Consider the following 22,058-nt stretch of genomic DNA (forward strand, 5'->3'; position numbering starts at 1 on the left):
CTCAGAAAACATATAGATGGTACTACTAGTTAATTTTAATATTTGGAATTTAGCAGTGCAAATGCAAACTGCTTCAACTTACAGGTATGAAAAAATGGAATAAATGGAAATTGTCTTTTAATAAGGTCTTAAAAAAGGATTTCTTGTATTTTCTGTAGCACATACAGGGAAATCAATGTGTTGCTTGATTCTCCCTGCAGAACTTAATGAACATGCAGAAAATACTGGATCAACCAAAAAAAATTGCACTGCTGGTTATTTTGTTTGATATTCCTCTTAACATCTGTCCTGAACCAAAAGATGCTTCTTGGATTGCAATAGCCGAGCACTGTCCTAATTAGTGAGTGCTGATCTTTCTTCTCAGCCCTCCCACTGCTCTGTCCTATTGACTCACATTTTGAATGTTAGCAGTCCTAACAAATCTTACTCTTGTTCTGACCAACAGCTGGTGTGATGACCTGGAACTTTACACAGCCATTTTGCTTTGGAGTCTGAAATAGCTATAAAAGCTGGGGCAGCAACCCTTGACACAGTCATTGAATTGTTCCTGAAACTGCTCCTTAGAGCTGCTGTGAGATTCAGACTGGCATTTTTCTCTCACATGCCTTCTACCTTTCATCAGGTCTGTGTCAGACATGTAGTGACAATTGTTTTTCCTGCCTAGTTATATTTTTCTTTCCAATTTAAGATCATAAATTAACATTTCTGTCCAAGTTACTTGTCCAGACAGTACTGGCTGCAATGCTTTTGCTAGAGAGATTGCACAGCTCCTCCAATTCTTGGTTACAACAGGGGAGTAAAACCTTCCTTAGTATTTTTTAGTGTGCACTAGGACTAAATCCTTTGTAAGGAGCTAATACAATTCTGATAAATCAGAGAAGAATCAATTCTGATGAAATGATTATTTGCATTATGTCTTCCTTTCTTATGTCTTTTTTACTTCCATTTATATACTATTATTGGTCTTATCACATAGCCTTTTGGATTACAGAAACAGACTGAGAATTCATGTGCAGCAAAGACAGGAGTCATTTATGCAGGTTATTCTGGCAGGTTGTTAGCTAAGTCTCACAGAGGAATGCCTGTGAGGAACAGTTGAGATGCTAGAGGGAAGGGATGCTATCCAGAGGGACCTGGACAGGTTTGAGAGGTGGGTCCCTGCCAACCTCGTGGAGTTTGACACTGCCAAGAGCAAGGTCCTGCATCTGGCTTGTGGCAATCTCAATCACAGATACAGGCTGGGCAGAGAATGTCTTGATAGCAGCCTTGAGGAGAAGGGTTTGGGAGTGCCAAATGATGAAAATTAAAAATGAACCAGCAACGTGTGCTCGCAGCCCAGAAGGCCAATTGTATCCTGAGTTGCATCAAGAGAAGTGTGACCAGCAGGTCGAGGGAGGTGATTCTATTCCTCTGCTCTGCTCTTGTGAGTCCCCATCTGAAGTACTGTGTCCAGTTCTGGGGCCTCAAGCAAGAAGGACATGGTGCCCATAAAGACTAGCCAGCTTTGTTGCACTCCTTTGACTGTAAGGGCAGTTTCCCAGGAGAGGAACCACATTTTAAATGTTTCCTTAAATAGTCTGAATTTCAGTCTCCTGAAGTTCGATGTCTTGACCTCCTATATGTAGCATAGCCTATCCAACATGAGTTAAACAAGAGAACTGGACATCTATTCTAAACATACACTTACTTTTTAATCCCTGAAATCAAATACATAATAATAAATCCTTGTTTAAAAAGGCCTCTAACAACTGAAAAGCTGAGAGTTAGAGGATGAGGGAAGATATTTTGACAAACAACTGTATAGAGAAGGGGCAGTAGAATGTGTCTGTGAACAAATCTGAAATAGCACAACAAAAAGGAAGGAGCAGCTTGGGATACAGTGCAGTAAGCAAACAAAGCACAAGACACGCATACAGCCACACAAAAATCCCAAGCAACAACAAAAAAAACCTCCAAATGAAACAAAATCAGCTTCTTTTGTTTCTTTTCCTGAGTCAGGAAAAGAGGGCTAGATATATAAATGCTCATTATCAATAAATGGAATTATATAAAGATTCTGTTTTTTTTTTTTTTTTTTTTTTTTTTTTTTTTTGGTGAAAATGCACAACTCTGAATTTCTGTAAGCTGTTCGGGTAAAAAAGCAGTAATATTGCCCTAACACAGTAGCTTGTCTGTCCACACTTTCCCTACAGAGCCTCTAAATTTTTTCAGGTGAAACTTAAATGTTTACAGGCTTATTAGTTTTTCTCCTAAACCTTTTCATTTTCTGGATGGTATCCAGGAAGATTATCAAAGAGACTTAAGAGTTACATTAACATTCCCCCATGCATTCTTGTGAGGAGTGGCCCTTGCAAGGCAGTTCAATAAACAGATAAATCAAGGGAAGACATTCATAGACATATCAACGGTGGGATATTTAATATAAGTTACAACTTCCTTTCTTCACACTACCAAGCTTTATATAGTATTTGATTCTTCTGCTGCAAAATTATACTTTAAAGAATGACTCTAGACAAATAAAAAAAATTGGCAATATACCATTCCAATAATTTATTTTTAAATTGTTTTCACAGTTACAGAGTTGGCTGTTTTGTATTTTAATAAGCATATCATTCAAGTTAAAAAGAGTTATATGGAACTAAATTTGGTTTTGAACAAGAAAATTCGAATGACAAAAATTGGCTAGGTTGCTGCTTGTTTTTTGTTCATCTCACCTTTACAAAGTGACCATATGTTATATCTTCATTTCTTGGCAACTGTAAGGGTTACATGCAGATACAGTCCTTCTGTTGATACTCTCTTTTTCATTGTAGTGCTTCTGTCTAGAGGCGTCATTTTGTGAACAGCTGTAATGGTGTTATTAAAAGCAATACATATATTTTAAAACAAAATAGTAGACATATGTGCCTACTGTCAATGCAAGCAAGTCTATCTAAATGTCATGTCGAGTGTTGTAATGGCTGTAAAACAAAGCTGCTTTCTCCCATTTGCATTTCTAAAATCAATTTTGTGCTGGCTTACAATCTGTCTGCTTAAGAAAAATTATTCTGGGAGATGCTCAGGTATGAACTTGGCACACAGCTATGGATCCAGAACTTGTTTCTTCACTGTCTTGCTCCCTTTTTAACCTTTTACCCCTGTGGAAAATAGGTACAAAGCACAACTGCTCATTTTCAGTAATATGGCATATTCATTTTTCATAAGTGATGACATAAGATGCAACTAATTTAAGTTACAAAGACTGATTGTATCTGATGTTTTTATTAAAACTGTTTGGCTGTTCTAGCACTAACTTTAAATAAGCCCTCCTGATAATCTGTGACTGTGAAATTTCCCACAGTAAGGGTCAAATGCAATATGGCTATGATCTCTTGAAATTAATATTAAAGCCTGCAAAATGCCATTGGTTTTCAGATCAGTTTTCAGTTTTGAATATTCTTGTTTATTACTGTCTGAAAAATCTTTGACTAGAAAAACATTTTGCAAACATGCAGAATATGTGATTTATAATCTTACATTTTTGGACAAATCATTATATGCAAAAATCATTATATGCAATTATGGAATTATAATAGGCATGCAATAGTATTTACATTTTATCCTGCCTGTCAAAGTAATAAAACCAAATGTTAGTTATATGTGTAAATTCAAATCCATTGTTGCTAGGTTAGACTGTGAACATCTGGATTATAGATTCATAAACAATACTGTATGGAAATAAAAGCATCATTTTGTAGGCTTTCTTTCTGATTACTGTTACTCTAGTATCTCCAAAAATGAATGGGAGTTGCAGAACAGATTTTTGAGTAATTTCATATAATTCTGCAGTTAACAAACAAAATCTGAGGATTGCCAAAAGAAAACTTCCTTCTTGCAGAAGTTCTGACAAAGCCGTTTTGTTTTGTTTTGTTTTTTTACATTCCCTCAGAAAAGACTGCCAAGTTCAAATTTGCAGCTGGAACAGTCTGGCTTCCTTACAGGCAAATCTAAGTAAAATCTTATGATGAGTATTTCTAGACTAAAACAATCTACCTTTGAGAACTCTCAAGAATACATTGATTTCTGTGTTACAGTATTCTTAGTGATGATGTATTACATAAAGCTATGGATGACAATATTCACAAAGAGAGTACACTGGAAGAAAATCCAGATATATTAAGACACCACAATCCTTCTGTTTTTGCCCTTTTAAAATTCTCAGACAAGTTAATAGCATTTATTTTTTCCTTTATGTTAAGTTTATTAGATTCCCTTCCATGTATAAATCTGGCATATCAAACCACAATTTGCATTGTCAGCTCCTGTGAGTGAAATCTATTACAGTTACAGAGCTGTCCTGCTTTTGCCTTTGTAGCAACTTTCAGACCACAATAACCATCATCAGTTTAAAGCAAGCAGATCCATTACATTTCCTCTGTTCCTACAACCCCACATTAAGCTAATATTATCTATTTCCCAAGTGAAAAAAAGCCCTTCCAGTCCTATCAATTATTAATTCCTTGCTTGCAGCTAATGTTTTGTTTGAATTATTTAAACACATCTTCATTTATCAATAAACATAAAATGTTAAACAAAGAATACTGATGAAGGGCATTATTTAAACCATAACATTTTATGAGATTATTTCAAGCGCCTTTTTTGATTTATTAGCACAATATTTTTATAATTGTTTTTCCATTTCTAAAAAGAAAACAAAACAAGAAACGCCATGTTTCTGGGTATCATCAAGAGATTTGGACTCTTACTGAGTGCTTTCAGGAATGTTACATTTTGGTTTGCTTTTTCAGAAAGAATTTATAATGCAACATATACTAAATTCCCAATCCATTTGCTGAGAAAATTCAAGACATAGTTAAGATATAAGATGCCTGTGATTTATTGTTAGAATAACAGTTACTGAAGTTCACTTCAGTCTCCATTTCTTTTTTTCTGTTTTCAGCCCTTGTATCAGAAGCTGACTTGAACAGCAGAGCTATTGGCAAAAGACTTAAAATTACAAGGGTTGCAGTAAAATAAAGCAATGGCTCATCCATTTTATTACCTTCATATGCCTATTTTAAAAGAATAAGGAGAATAAAATCAATATTTTTGTATTGGTTAGTTAATTCAAATTAATTCTGTCAATTTAAATAACTACTGATGAATGTGGAACATTTTAAAAAATGCTGTTTTTTTTCTTGGTTGGTCATAAAATATGTTAGAACAATTTTAAATTAATAACACAAGCATATAAAAGTAATATTACTTGAAATTTCTTAAGAATACTTGAGACTACAAATTTTACCCCATGTTCACTGTGAGGTGTATATTTTTATGTTGCTACAAAACTTGGAAGAATCTTGTTGAAAACTGCAGTTGAATCATGACCTTCAGACAAAGGTGAAGGTGATCATGATCACCCTTCATGATCACATACCATTTTTAAAATAAAAGTAACCTTGACAGGCTTCTCTATAATAGAGAATGACTATATTGCTTTGACGATCCAGATTATAGTATGTATACATTATGCCCATAGTCTTAACACAAATATTTATCTCTTTAGTTTACCCATTGAAAAACAATCCTTAGAAATAATTACTTAAGATCATTTTAATATCATTTTATTATTTCATCAATTTTAAGAACTCAGTAAAGGCTTCAACAACCATCAAGGTCCTTTTCAAAAATATGCTTTCCAGAGGATTATTAGTCACCTAGCAAGACAGACAAAAGACAAATTTGGGAAGCTTTGGCTGCTCAATTTTATGATAGGCAGCTAGTGTACTCACTGAATAGTTTCACTGATTAAATGTGTAGTGAAAGAATTTCTTGTGACAATAGGCTGCATGGTTTGGTACAAATACTGTCAGCGTCTCCAAACTGTATTCATTATTTTCATTATTTTTAACCTTGTGAGTCTGTGGAACAGTTGTTTCCCCCTCATTCTCCCACTGTGAGCTATAAATTGCCGAACCTTTGTGCATATAATTGGATTTTAAAGAGTAGAAAGACATCTGAAGGCCTGAGAAATGCTTCTGAAGTACAGGAGGATAGAGAGAATTTCTAAAAGATTTCAAAAATGCAGTAATTTTCCTTCCCGATTACTAAAGCAGACCAAAGTGCATTGCTGATGTTTTTCAGGAGCAACAGTTTGTCAGGAGCAATGTTGGAAGTTCAAAAATACTTTATGTTAGTTTTATTTGAAAATATTTCCATTTAAGGCTTTTAACACTTAACTTTGCTACAGAGAGCAAATATTAATATCCTGCAAAATACTTACCGTTGATGCTCTGTGTTTATATGGTGTGTACTATGCATATGAATAAAAAAATCAAGAACTGAGGAACCAAAGTTGCAGCATATCCTGCTAAAAGCAACAGGCTCATTGCCAAATTGAAAATTGCTTATCCAAGGAAGGCATGAATATAGGATACTTAGGAAGAAAAAACTTACCCAGTTTGAGTTTCAAGAAGAGTTACATAAGTTAATCTTGAAATACTTTGATAATAGATTACTCTGGAAGATTATTTCTTAAAGGCACACAATGAAATAAGGTTGTAGGGTTTGTATTGTTTTGGCTTTTAATGAACTACATAACATTTTCAGTATAACAGCAGTATTTCATGCTTGGGAAAATACTAATTATGCCCTAAATACATTTAGTGTGTAAAATGGATGGGTAATAAGCTGTGATTTCCAGGAAAAACAAACAGATTATGCTAGTAAATGTTATCTCCTTTCTATTGTTAATTTGAATCATATAATTGTGGAAATATTGATAGAAAGGAACTACTGGAGGTTACTTAGTCCAATTTGCCGTTCAAAGCATGATTATCACCACCAATTTGTAGACTTTTATAATTTTCTGTGAAATGTAAGTGTTAGGTGAGATTATGAGCACAGTACTCTTCTCTGTTTTGTCTACTGTAAAATAAATGCAATGACTAGAGTTATATGTGTACCAATGAATGGGTTTTTTAGTTTGATTGTCCAGGAAATGTGTCTTGGCTTGACTCACTATATGAAATTAAGAAAACTGTCTGCATCTAAGACTAATTATTCTAAACCAGACAGTTACAGAGCAGATCATACACAGGCAGTGTGTGATATGTGAGGAAATATAAGAATATGGCAGATGGCAGTTTTGAAGGTTCCCATGGGAAGCATATCTGTGAAGTCGTGTCCCTCTGTGTGCAAAGATGAATGTTTATATGCCTTCTAAACTCCTCCTAGACACCAGCAAGCATCATCACAGCTTTGATTTCATTCCCAGAACTACTAATCTCCCACATCAATATTTCCTGGAACAGGACCACAGTGTTGAAAAGCTGACTGGCTCTTGCTGTAGGCAATAAGTCATGGAAAATGTAAAGCAGAGTGTAAATATACCTGCACATGTGGGCATAGGAGTGGGATGAGGGCATCCTCTTGTCTCCACCAAAAGGTAGTATGTCAGTAGATTCATGCTTACCCCTATTTAAAAAGATTTTCAATATTATTTATCAATTTAAATGACTCCTTAATACCATGATACAATAGTTAATTCCTAAATTACTGTGAAAATCCTATGGAAGTACATATTACAGGCACATTAATAACACATTAGCTCATCATGATTAATGCTACTGCAATAAATGAATTAATAATGATTTGCCTCTTTACCAAGCTTTTTTTTTTTTTACCTTGACATGAAGAGGATCCATGGCATTGATTATCACAAATATAATGGATTGATTCATCATTTATGGGAAAAGGAACTGCTCTTCCCATAAAACTTATTCTTTTATTGCTTTTTGTCCCCCTCCTTTCCTCAGTAGATGTATTATCTTTGGCAGGTATTCAAACCATCTATAGATCATTCGTAAGAGTCAATTCAGCTTCAAGTACTGTGATTTGAATGGTAGCTGTGAGACAATGAGTGGAACTCAGGCAAATGGGTCATCACATATAAAGTCTGTTGGGAAAGAAGATACTTCTAGATAATGAAGGCATTAATGGTTGCCTCTTTACAGTGAGATTAGGTGTTGTTGCAGCTGTTTTATTTTGGGTAAAGTTGATTTACCAGTGTATGTTGTGATATTTATATACTCAAAAGTATCATGATGACATACAATGCTTCTGTTTTGCCAAGCAGAAGAAGACTTATGTCCTTACTAAAATGAGAAGATATTGAAATTAATCTCTAGATAGCTTCTGTGTTCTTCTTAGCAGAGGTCATTAGTGTTCTCATGCACACGATCATATAAGAGGGCTGATGATGCCTTTGTCCTGCTCCAATTATAGGAGGGAGAGAAGGTTCTTTAATACATATGTGTACTCGATGGTGAGATTAAGACACAACAGGTCAAATGTTAGCTTGATCAGTTTATTACAAATCCTAGTTGCTTAGGGACATGTGGAAGAGAAGAGAGGTGATAGAAAAGAGATAGGAAATAGAAGCAAGAAGTCTGTGTATAAAGCAAGAGAGACAGTCACCGCCATGGGTCCAGTGTGGTTCCTAGTGCATCCATTGATCTCAAAAACTCATCTGGTCACCATGGGAGATGGAAGAAAGACAGGAAGTTTTGCATCATAGCAACAAGCTAGCCCCAGGGTGTTCTTTCCTATGAGATTTTTTTTCTCTGAGGTAATTCCTCTGCCAAAGGTTTCTTTTCTTTGGGAGTTCTTCTCCAAAGTATTTAGTTTAGAGGGGACCTTTTATCCCCCAATTTTTCAGTTTCTTTTTTTTCTTCTTTTCTCTCCATTACTGTGACACACCTGGTCCAACAGATAAGCTAGTAGGGAGTGGTGCCTTCGTGGCCATGCACAGGCACTTTTGCCTTTTGCAGTGGTCAGCTCCTTCAAGTCACACCCCTGAAAAAACTGCTTGTCACATTTCTGTTTATCTTTACAATCATAAGCAGAAGTATTGTGGCACAGTGACACCCACCAGTTGCCCCCATAGATATTCGCAGTAGTCAGTTTAGAGTCTTGTCACTAGAAGGTCTCACAAAGCAAACTTTGAGCCAAAAAAACCAGTTTTGTCTTTCACAGCCTTCTGTTTTATTATGTTGGCCCACAGCGTCAGAGGCAAATGTTGGTATGGCAGTAGAGGTTGAAACTTCCCACCAACATCCCTTTGCATTTTGTTTTCACGAGACAGATGGCAGCAGAGGGGCTGTCTGTCAAAATGGTGTCTGACATGGAAGTGTGTATAAGGCAAGGATCTGTCACTGAATTCCACCATGAAGAAAAAGTGGCACCCATTCATCAATGCTTGTTGAAGGTTTGTGGTGACTATACAGTGGATGTGAGCACAGTGAGGCAGTAGGTCATGTGTTTCAATACAATGACAGTGGATCACCTCCACTGGTGTAGATTTTTATGAGCAGCATAGGCTGGCAAAAATACATAGTTGGTGGTGGTAATTGTGTTGAAAAATGTGTTATAGCTGAGAATTGGCTCTATGAAGCATTGCCTTTGTCTCTATTGTACTTTCCATGGAATTAAATATGTGGTTCTACTTTTGGAGTGACATACCTATTAAGAGACTTGCACTTGGACTCATTTTTCATCGCAATATTTTATGGCTATTTAAAAAGTAGTAATTGTGCTTTTTTTTTTTTTTTAATATAACACTAAGAAACAGAAGAGATTCGGTATTTTGGTTTTGTTTTTACATCTTCAGTCTTTCAAGAACTTAGTAGCTAAAAGAAAGCTGCGAGAGCATAACGGAACTCAGAACATTGAAGAAAATATGGCATAGTTTAAGAATGTAGGGTTATGCATAAATAAGATCTTACTCTTTATATAAAGAAATACACCTTTCCACTCTGTCCTTATGATGCAAATGATCTTTCACTCCACTCCTTTTCTAATTAGAAAATAAACTGTTTAGTTGTCAGAGATCATGCCAATAGATACAAGTTGAAACTTGCAGATAAGTCAGAAATATAAGACAACAATTCACACAGGCATCCATCTGCTCACTCCAATGTCCTACTTCTTTAAGTATGTACAGTAGAGAGGCAAATTTTCCATGCTGGTACATGCGGTGACATTGGAACTTCATCAGCAGTATACTTAAAATACACATTTAAATGATCAGCTGCTTTTAGTCTTTTGCTGTTCTAAGTTTTACACTATAATTCTTTCTCAAAATCAGATGATACTTTGATTGGAGAAAACATGTCAGTGAGAAAAAAACTGTAAATATACCAATATCTTCATATGAAACATAAATTCAACGACAACAACAAAACAGTTTTCCTAAGTATTGATTTTGTGTAAAGTTCTTTTGCCATTACTCAAGATTTTCTCTCCCAAATTCCACCACATGCTGATAAAAATTCTAAGTATGATATATCAATGGATGTCATCCATATCTTGATGTTTTGCTTTGCATGTAAATTCTGTTTTTGTCCATCTTTCTCAGTCTGATTTATATAGGGAATCATTTAAAATACTTTGCAGGTATGCAAAAAAAAAAATATACTCAGCCTCATAAATTCGAAAGGAGACTGCCTGTGAGATTTCCCCATCTCCAAAGATGAAAAATAAAAATAAAATATGACTACAGTATGTTGAGTTTTCCATATTGTTTCCAAAAGTCAGAAAACCATATGTTTAACCACACTGTAAATGATCATTTTTCTGATGGAGAGGGTCATATAAAGGTCATTTCCACCTTGAACTGAGAGTTTAGGAATTCATTGAAAGCCTATATATTAACAGTAAAACAGAACATGAATTTTCCTTGAAGATCAGTCTGACTTTCAAGATCTGAATCTAGAGGTTGTGATTACATAGTCTGCTATTAAAAATTCTGGTCACTTAGCACCTATAGACAAAAGTGTATTTTTTTTAATTATTTTTAAATAATTTTGGAATAACCAGTTAGTATAAATTTTTTCACTCAGTGGCTGAATTCTTTTAATACTGCTGGAAGTGAGGCAACGTATTTTTATCTACTGTTTCTTTAAACCTCTGTGAAATGTTCACTTAATCAAGGTCTTAAGAAAGAAGCTCATGTAATTATCTGTTATATACATGTAGGTCCAGATTCACATCTATGGCTGCGGCTACACATTGATACAACCCAGATATTGAGGACTTCTTTAACTAACCCACTCATAATATTTCTTCTCCACAATTATTGCACAATTATTTTGTATCACTTAGTAGTTCGTAAGCTGAATTTCAGGATGAGTACCTAAATGAATCAGACACATTTATAGTGGCTAGAGGGAGAAATGTTAAAACTTTACAACTTATGTCTCCCCCAAATCTGTACTGCAAAAATAACTGAAATGCAGTTGACCCTTCTGAATGGGATGGTAGAAAAGTCATAGAAACATACTACCACTGTCTGAGTGGTAGGTTTTTTTGTTTGGTTTTTTTTTTTTTTTTTTTTTTTTTTTTTAGTAAAGTGCATTAGCCCTATTTCTGATGAAAAGGCTTGGACTATCCTTCCAGAAGACTTAGTAAGAGAATACTTAGTCATTACTATGCTTTTTTAAAAGCCAAACACTTCTTGCCTAGAATCACATTAAATTTCAAAATCAATTAAACTCATTAAAACATCTCAGGGTGTTTTCTTAATTTTTCCTTTAACACAGTAGTAGCTTAGATGCCTCTCTGTTTTATAAACATTTTCAGTTGGATTATTTGGTTTCCCTAGCTGAAAGGAATCAGTGTGAACCATCTTTTCTTCAAAACAATAATGTATGAGGAGATTTGTTTTGTTTTTCTCCAGTAGTTATTTATCAAGCCATAGATATGGCAAAGCTACAGAAACATGTCAGCTTATTCTATGTATCAACCTACTGCATTGTTTATAGTTAAGTGTTTTCCTGTGTCTTAGAACAACCCCAGACATCAAATATGCATTATGTTTAGAATTAGTCAACACTGCTGAATATTCATATTGTCCTATCAGCCGCAAAGTAAGTCTGAATTTTTTTAGTCAGTGAAAGTGGATGCCACTGCTATATTAATTGCAGAATCTACTCCACAAATATCTTCGAGCAAGTTGTGACCTCTGTCTGAGAAAATGCTGGGGCAATAAATGATTACAAATATATAGCAGAAGCCCATAGCTACAAAAGAATATATTGTTGATGTATCCTTGAAGTAATATATCTGCAGGGCAGAACATAATGGGAAGCTACAAGTGTAGTGATCTACAGAACAGCACATCCAGTCCAAAAAGACCAATATCTATTGCAGTATAGAGCTTGAACAACTTCTTACATCAACTTGCTTTGTTGACATCTTATAAGCTGATTACTCAGAAAATGTAATGAAACTGTGGGCCCGTGATGAGAGAAATGTCAATTTCTTTATGGAGACAGTCATGTGCAGATTCCTCTGCAAAAGAAAGGGAAAATGTGCGAGCAGTAACCTAGGATGTAACATTTCCTGACAGAAGAGATTTTTGAAATGTGGTCTCTCAAAAGTGGACAACATTGCAAGTGCCAAAGGCAGATTACAATATGTTACTTTGTCTTGATCATTTGACCTAAATTCATTCTTACATGATTCTTTTCAAACTTGCTCTTTTATTTTATGCGTTGATTCATTTCCCTGAATGTAGTAGATACTTTATATTATATGAAAGCATACTTTTCTGTTTTTTTGATTGAGGGATTTCTTAATTTTTCAGGATGAGAATTAAAAAAAATAATCCTTTATCTTTGATATTATTTATTATACAAACCTGACAACCCATTTTGGATTTCCAACAAATTTGGATTTTTAAATCATATTTGTCCACACATGGCATTAATTTAACTTTGTCTTGCCTCCCTGCAACACAGCAACAGATGTTGAATATTTCTGCTTTTTAATACTCTTCTGATCTCATGAAGATTCTCTTCAGGAATAGGCAGAAATATGTTTTTAAGTTTCAGCTCATTTACTGAATTGTCTCTGATGAGGTTTTATTTGTTTGTTTGTTGTTAACAAAATGGATTTCATTCCTTTTTCAAATATTCGTTTTCTGAATTTGAAGGGAATTTGCACTGGGAAATAATGTAATGCTTAAAAGTCATCTTTTTTGTTCATGCAATTAAACAAGACATGGGACTAGAATGCTGATCTATATTCATCAGTTCAATTGCTACGGTGTATTTTAACTTCTTACAGATGTACTCTTGAAATGGTTAACCTTTACTGTCGATCTTCACTAACATGACCTTATCTCTTCAGATTCTGATTTTTAAGGTGGATATTTTAAAAAATTGTTGAAAGGTTGTATTTTCTTATACACTTGGGACAATTTCAAAGGAGGTGTTTGCCAAGTCTCATCAATACAAGTGGACCGATTTGTTTGATGTCACCAAGTCAAAATAACTGTAATCCATCTGAAGCACTCAGATGAGACCTTCATACAGCTGGCTTATATTGGATGTAGCAGTACAAAAGAGCTGGAATTTATTGTTGAATCTGACCTCCTATTTATTAATAATTTCTGTGGTACAAGACATATGTTACATGGGTGTGTAACAGCAAATAGATACATATGCAGATACTTGCTCAAGTGCTATATGAATTATCTGTTATGGGTAAAAAATAAAAAATTCACGATGTTATTGACTAACTTGAATTAATAGCATCAGGGAAGAGAGCCATATCCCCCCATAATCACACATTTTCTCATGCATAACTAATGATACTAAGAAAAAGTATGGGGAGTGACCATTCTGTATCCAAAGTAAAAAGAAAAATATTGTGCATCATACAAACTTTACAGACTTATACAATTAAGATAGAGAAGGTGTAGCTCTGATTTTTTTCCATATATGTATGTGCAAAGTGCTTATAAATATCCATCTCGGGAAGATGTCACTAATGACATAAAACCTTGAATTAATTTTACAGTATTGGGAAAATAATTGTTTATGCAATTATTAAAGCACAATTAGATCATGTTGTTCCACTAATATTCATGTGAAATATTATTTAGACATCTTGAAGCAGATTCCCCAGTTCTTCATGTCTTCTTAGGTCATTTACATCCTTGAATGGGGTTTGGGGATGGTCATAAAATGCTCTGATTACTACACACAGAGAAAGAAAAAGTAAGAAAGAAAGCAAAAGAGAAAAAAGCTAAAAAATGAAGATGGAAAACTTCAAAAAAAGCTACAAAAACATAAATATCACTCTATTTGAGGGTTTTAAATTTTGAAGTAAAACTTAGTTCTGAACTGGAAAACTAAAGTTAATATAAATAGTCTTCTGTTTCCCATTTCAGTCTATAACTGTCTGAAGTTTGCTCTCAAATCTTAAGTAAAGTTCATCATTTCGCTTTTGTTAAAGTAGTAAAATTCAGCTTTGTCGAAGAGCATGCTTAAAAAGGTATCATTCTGCATAACAACTGTTTAGGAAAGTCAGTTTTTGAGCATGATAACTAAGTATGTAACAGAATATTAGCTTATTTTGTATAACAAACTAGACAAATAATGCCAGCATAGTGAACTAAAGGTCAATATGTTAAAATATTTACAATATTTTAAAAGGTTTTTTTTTTTTTTTTTTTTGTGCTGGTGCACATGTATATAACCTTCATGTAGTTTATTGTTTTGTTCAGCAACCTGAGCAGTATCCAATTAATTTCAAGGGAAAACAATAGAGAAAAAAAAATCTCTTTCTGAAGGCTTTGCATATGAGGGTTTTTTGTTGTTGTTTGTTTGCTCTTTGTGTGTATGTCAGATGCAACTGGTGATGTCGGACACAGCCTCCATTATATATTATTGCTCAAGTAAGCTTTTCTCATATTAAATTTCCTTATCTTCAGGAAACACTAAGTAGATAATACACATAGGGATCTGGAAGCCTTGTTTACCTATTTGGTATGTCATACAGTACATTGCAAGTAGGTACTTGTCTCTAAAATGAGTTTTCATAGTGTCTGGATATAGTGGATGTAGTTTTCATATATATATTTTTGAACCATGTGGCCATGTTTGTACTAACAGATAAAACATTATTGGGATATATGGCCCCTTTTGTTTTAGTATCCCCTACACTGGCATGCTGTTTTACTTTTCCACACCTCCTAGCCAACAACAGCTCTTGATTTGGGGAACTGTACATGCAACTGTCTGTCCATCCCCAGCAGGTTGTTTTAATGGGACCACTCCAGTTGAAGAGTAAATTTGTGTGATGGTTTAGTAAATAAAATCTATTACTTAGCCTCAGGGTTTAAGTACATTTCCTAATTGGTTTTATTTAGCAGTAGAGTGACTAGAGAGGCCTATTTAAAAACTATCACCAGTGGAAAGCTCTGCTGGAAAAAATTCCTCTTCAGTCACTCTTACTCACTCCTGGCCTATAAGTCACAGAAAGAAAGAAACTACTTCGTGATGATTCTGAGATACCTGAGATGAGTAAGAGCATAGAACATGGTATAGTAACTGAGAAAATAATGTCTTATTTTTTTATTCATCACTTTTTTTTTTTTTTTCTTGACATCTTTTGGATGGAATGGATAGATTTCCTAGAAGTTATTCTCAACTAAAATTTACCTGGAGTAGAGTAAGTATTATTAAAAGCAGAAAAGACGCCTTTTTTCTTTACACTGAAATAATTATTTTCTCCACCTTATTTGCATGATACTGGAGAAGAAAAAAAGACAGTGGCAGCTACAATCAGAGGTTAATTTCATATAAGATTCTTTCAAGAAAGATTGATTAGCTGTACTGGTGTTTTACAATTTTATTTTTGTCTACTATTAAAATAATTATTTATTTTATTTTTCTATTTTATTATTTCTACAAAGCAAGGTAATAGAAAAGAGGTAAAGTATAGGAATGAAAAATAAGATTTGAGAATACTTCAGTCACTTTTAAAGAAAAATATTTCAAAATTAAAGGACTTAAAATTCATTTATGAATGGTTTTTCAAATATTTTGCAAAACATTATTTTTTATTTATTATTTCGAAAACTATTTCATTGTAGTAAACTAATTAGAAGAATTTCTTTTCTATCTTGATAGCAATGCAGATCCACCACAGGAAAGACATCTTCAGAGAATAATCTGAAAGGCATGCTCTTTAATGACAGGTAAGACTGATCTTTCATGATTAAATGATATCTCTTCTGTTTAAATATTGTAAGAGGCATTATTTTTTATCTCACTGGGCAGTATATACAAATCTTGGAGGACGATGTTTACCTTGCTTCTATTTTCAGATGCACAGTGAATTGAGTAGCAGCATTCAAAACTCAGGAATTGTGCCCTGCCCCTAAAGAATCATTGAGGCTGTGTTTAATGAATGTCTGGCACAGCTGAGAGGAATAATAGCTGACCAAGAAGACAGATAGCTTGGTTAGGAAGAGCTCATGCTCTAACTCGGAGATTTCCCATCGCTAAAAATCCTTAACAATGAGTTAATTAAACAATAATACCAGGGCGATGATTTTAACTATTTATTTCACCTGCCTCAAAAGGCAATAAAATAAAAGTCCTACTTTAAGGTTTACATGCTGGTATGTGAAATTTTATTTGCCTTTAGTAATAAGTGCTTAAGGATAATTTCTTGTCAGGGATCATAATTTTATCCATTCCTTGTGGATAAAAGCACATAACTCAGTGCTGTCAGGCTTAAATTTAGAGGCCAAAAAACTTCAGCAGTGGAAGGGTGTCTATGTTATTGATAGAATAACGGATTGATCATCTGGAACTTCTAGGAAAGATTTTCAGCTGATTAACCCAGAGACCTTACCTTCACTTATTGGTGTTGTATAGATTGACCAAAATCCCAGCTAATGTTAGGTATTAAAGCCAATAATTGCAAGTTAAGTGGAAGATGAAGGAACCTAATCACAAACAGAAGACAGTGTTCATGGTATTGTCTTATTAACTGAGTCTGATCATTTTATTCAAATCATGATGTCAGCAGCAAGCCTCAGCTTCCTCTCCCCAAACTTCTATCCAGTGACACTTCTGTACTTCATTTTATTAGCTTTCTGAGGCTTTTATTCTGTTTCTCAGGTTGAAAAGGTGACCTTAGTACTAATCACTGTTAATGACATGTGCTGTTTGTTTTTTCTAATTGCCAAGGAAACATAAATAGCAAAATATGTGACATGTTAATGTATCCCTTTGCAATCCAGAACAATAAGACCCTAATGTGCCATACAAATTTAAAGTGAGATCGCTGGGTAATTGGGTACATATGGTGATCCTAAAAGAAAAGTTACTATGGAGAATAATTAAAAAGGCCTTTTAAAAATTATTTTTGCTGCTTAGATATTAGTTTTAGATGTAAGGAGGGATTTACTTTTCCTTGCCAGATGTATTGTCATTTTATACTCTGCAAATTTGTGGTTTTAGGAGGCTATCATTAAAATGTCTCGATTTCAGAATGAAAGCCTCAACTTTTATAGGATTGTCCTGTCCATATCTGCATCCCTTTTCTCAGTGAATGTTCTGTGAAAGAAAAAGGAAGGCAATTAAAACAAACCAAAAGTCAGCTCTTAGATTAGAGCTGCATATCTTTTGTACTGCTATGAGAATAAAAGAATAGTTAAGTGACCTTGTCTTTAGTACCCAATTTCATTCTACCCAGATGAAGAACACAACTGCAGGTCATACCTGCAGTTAAGGACTGAATCACCAGGAACTGTGCTGTCCCCTCCACTCTCTGTAACAGATGCCTGTTTTTAATGTGAGTGATTGCATTGACAGTTAAGAGAGGTGAATTTAGGCCTCACTTCTCCACATTTTTCATCTGTTAGTGATAACTTGAAATCCAGAGTTGTTTGATGCTTTATTAATACACAAGTATGTATGAAAACTGTCCATTAAAAATTGCTGAAAAGAATTATTCATAATTGTGATTACTGAGAGAAATACTGATGTCATAGTGTGAAACAAGTAGACCATATTTTAATCTGGACAAAGCCCAGTAACATTATTACAGCTGTACACGGTCTGGAATTGCTAGACTTTAGACGTTGGGAATGACCTTTTCAACCCAGAGGCCAGAACTTCTTTAACATGTCAAGTGTGCTCTCAGAGGAAATCCTGCGTATCATGAGAAGCCCCAGCTTGAAGAACTGAAAATCTTGTACTCAGTTTCATTCTTAATTTTTTGATGTTGAGTTTTTCATCATGAATAATATGTTCAGAGGATTATAGAAGGGATCTGAACTGTGGTATATGTAAAGCTGAGCAGGTTCACACTGAGGTGGAATGATGTTGCTCTTTGTTATGCTCTTTAGGAAATGACTGAATTGGAAACAAGTAAAAAGGTACATCTTTTGAACCATTGACAAAAAGGCAAAAAAAAAAAAAAAATATTTCCTTTCCCAAGTAGGAGGTCATGTTTATGTGTTTGTATACCCTTCATATTGTCAATGAGATGATAGTGGGGAAAGTCTATTTTGATTCATCTTTCCTAAACTCAGTGAAATTTTACAACATAGTATAGAGATCTAGGACACTCAGACTAGTCAGATGTAACTCAGCTTTTGAAGATACATGTGAACTGAAAACTAGTTCAGCTAGTCCTCTACCCTAAATGTATTCTGAAAAGTCTGGAGAAAGTTTTATTGAGTTTTAAAATAAAGAAGTGGAAGTTTGAAGAAGGAGAACACATCCTCATTTGAATTTGAAAGTATCAAAGAAGTAGACCATAGAAATATCTGCATACTCACAAGCAGTCACATAAGGATCTGTATGTACTAGTAGAATACTTATTTCCAAGAATTCTTCCCTCAAGTGTAGACATTTTTAGAACAGAAATGAATCAAACAGAGCTGGACTATCAGAACCAGTCCTTTTTTTGTTACCTGTGCTGAGGGATATGTTATAGATGAACTTGTTAAGCAGAGTATAAATAACAGTATTTTTTCTGGCTTTCTTTCTCATGTGAGATCACAAGCTCTTTGTAAGAGCTACTAAACAGATGGAGCTCCATGAACATGGAGCAGGCCCTGTGAACTAGTTGTGTGTTAATTAGATTTATACAACTTTCATGATACACTTTCATGTAGCCTCTAATACTGCCCAAAGAAACCTCAGGAATCAAAAGTACTTCACAAATAATTAATTTCTAGTGTTAAGTTTTATTAGGTAAAAAACAATGCTTCATAAAATAAAACAGAGCTTCATAGAAAAGGTTATCATAACCTTTCACTGGAATTAGTTTTCAAGCAATTTCCTGAGCTTGATCTTTACAAAAATTGGAAACAAAACATCATATTAGGTGGAAGCAACTGAAGCTTCTAACCCTTCTGGTTTTTGGTTTTTTTTAAACACTTTCTAATTTTTTGTTGTTGTTGTCACTGCTGTTGCTACTTGTATCAAAAATACTTTCTTCATAATGAGTGCAATGTTTAATTTATTATCCTTCAGCTGTGGTTCTTTTCTGGAACTGTCATCATATTTGAGAGTTGAAGAGAACATCACTCATACTTAATAACAATAATAAACTGACTTTCTAAAGTAAATACTACTGACATTATATTCTTTACAGTTGCTAGCTGGCCAAGAATTTTAACAGCTGCATTATCTGTCTGGCAAAGAAACAAAAATTATATTTCATTCTCAATAAGTACCTCATTTTTCTCTCTACATCCACATCATATCCTCTGTTTAGGAAATAGTAATGACTGAATGGCTTGAAGTGTCTTTTGCTTCATTTACATTACATGCAAAATCCTATGATATAGATTCAAGTAAGATAAATAGTTGGTTCTCTATAACCAGTGAAACAATTTGCACGTAGTGCACCATAAATAACATGTGTACATTCACAAAGTAAGGTCATGGTTGCCTTAATTCCTAAAATTGATTTTGAAAATTTTGAAAACCTTTTATTGTGTGTCGAAAAGTTGAGCAATTTCTCAAAGGAGTACCAACCTATCTCAGCAACATTTTAAAAGTCATATGCGTACATATATATGCATTTATATATATCTATATTTTTTCTGCAAATCTGGCATGTACGACATTCATAGATAGACATGACACTGAAACTATCTAGAAACATGTTGTTTTGCATGGTTTCTTGCAAGTATCTTTCAACAAGCACATTTAATGTCATACCCTCTTGAAAAGACTGATTTAAAAGTAGGATTATTAACTCCAACAACAAATGAAGAACAAGGGCATGAGCATGGATTAGTTGTGCTTTCACAACTGTCCATTTGTTCTTTTTTTTCTTCCACTTTTCAACTATAAAATAGTTGTGTTTCATGCTTAAGTAGGTAGACTTAATTTCTTACAGGTATGTATTGATGTTTTCTTTTTCTTTTTTTGAGTTTGTGTAAAGACAAAGAGAACAAGTTGATAAGTAGTAAATGCTAGTTGTAAGAATAAAAAATAAGAAAAGTGAATCACTGAAAGGTGGTTATCTGTATTCACAGTAAAGAACTTCTTCACTCTTCACTAACCTGAAGAAAGAAAAAATTTAGAATAAGGCCATTTAGAATAATTGTCAGTTAATGAGAATATAAGCTCTTTCCACAGCTGGAGAGAAAATAAGTTCCCTTAAAAAATGGACTGAAATGCTGAGATGCTGTCTGGAAGGACAGAGCTTCTCAGTGGAAGATTCATCATAAACTTCAGAGATTTCAAGTAAATTAACCCTTGTGGAAACATTAGATTTTAATACATTGTCATCAGAAATCATGTGTAAGATAAAGTAGAACAAGAATAGTGCTTTCCAGTTCAGATTAGTCTGGAAATGAAATTTCCTAAATTGTGATTGTGGCAACTAGATGAATATGCTTCAGCTGAGGTTCAAGCTGGATGTTAAGGAAAATTCTCAGAAAAGGTGATAAGACATTGGAACAAGCTGCCCAAGGATGTGGTGGAGTCACCATCCCTACCTAGACTTGTTCAAGAAATGTGTAGATATGGCACTGTGGGACATGGTTTAATGGGCACAGTATTCTATATGGTCTTCAAATTCACTATGCTGAACTGCTGTTAATCATAGGGAACCTTTAAAACCTATTGCCGTCTCGAAGCAATACTTATTAGTCAGCATATTGGCTGTGATATTCCTGTTCTCAATGATTAGTATTTTAATATTTCAATGGCCTTCCAGTCCATGCAACATTTATTATCTTCTGTCAAGATAATAAATACAGTCTTTTCCTAGATAGGAAGCGCAAAAATATTCACAAAGTCAAACAATGATTGAAAAACTTTGTGTAATTAATGCCTTATTAAACAGAAGTACAATCCCCTAAACACATAAGCAGCATTTCACATTTGAATGGAAGGATTAAAAAATTTCTTACCTTGTTATGCTGTGCAGCATGAGTTTTCTCAATGATAAGAAAGTTTGAGTTTCCAGAAAACACTAATTAAATGGTGGAGCACAATAATTTAATGGTTCTACAATGGTAGGCATCTACGTAGCATATGAATCTTAGTGGTCCTATTTTCTAATCTTTACTTGTGTCATAATTATTATCATTATTAAACTGGATATGTATGTAGAAAAGACTGGATATATGACAGTAGCAAAGTAATATTAATGCCATACAAATATATTTTGTAGAACTCCTTACACAGTTGTTTTTTCCTCTGACTGTCACTGTCATGACTATGAGAGCATTAGCAAGCATTACTGGCCCTACTGGGTTTGATGGAACAGGAATGACATGACATAGAGTAGCATGGCAGGGGAAATCTGATTCCGGGGAAATCCATGCAAGACCCCAGCACTGAGCTGGGACAGGGACTGAAGGTCAATGCCTGACCACAAAAGATGAAGCCTGTGGGCAGGACTGTGTGTAGAATATCCGGGTGAGGCTAGTCAGGACCATTAATGCTGATTAATGAATACTTAGCGCCCTGTCAGTCACTTTCTCCTTCACAGTTACGCATCTTGACACAAAAAGGTGAACTAATAAAGAGATCACTGACAGGTGTTCTTTTCTTTCTTTCTCTTATTTAATTTCTGAAAAAACATTATTCTCATTTAATCTGCAGTGCAACCCAACAATTAGGTTAAACTCAACAGGCTATTCTTCTGATTTCTGAAGAGGTTTGTATGACAGAGCTGCTTCTACAACAGAATGGAAACCAAATCTGATTTGATCCGTAATGTCTGACCAGTTGGGAAGCAGTATG

Source organism: Centrocercus urophasianus, unplaced genomic scaffold (assembly GCF_019232065.1).
Source record: "Centrocercus urophasianus isolate 14NV4802_14NV808 unplaced genomic scaffold, USGS_Curo_1.0 seq_14, whole genome shotgun sequence".
Lineage (NCBI taxonomy): Eukaryota > Metazoa > Chordata > Aves > Galliformes > Phasianidae > Centrocercus > Centrocercus urophasianus.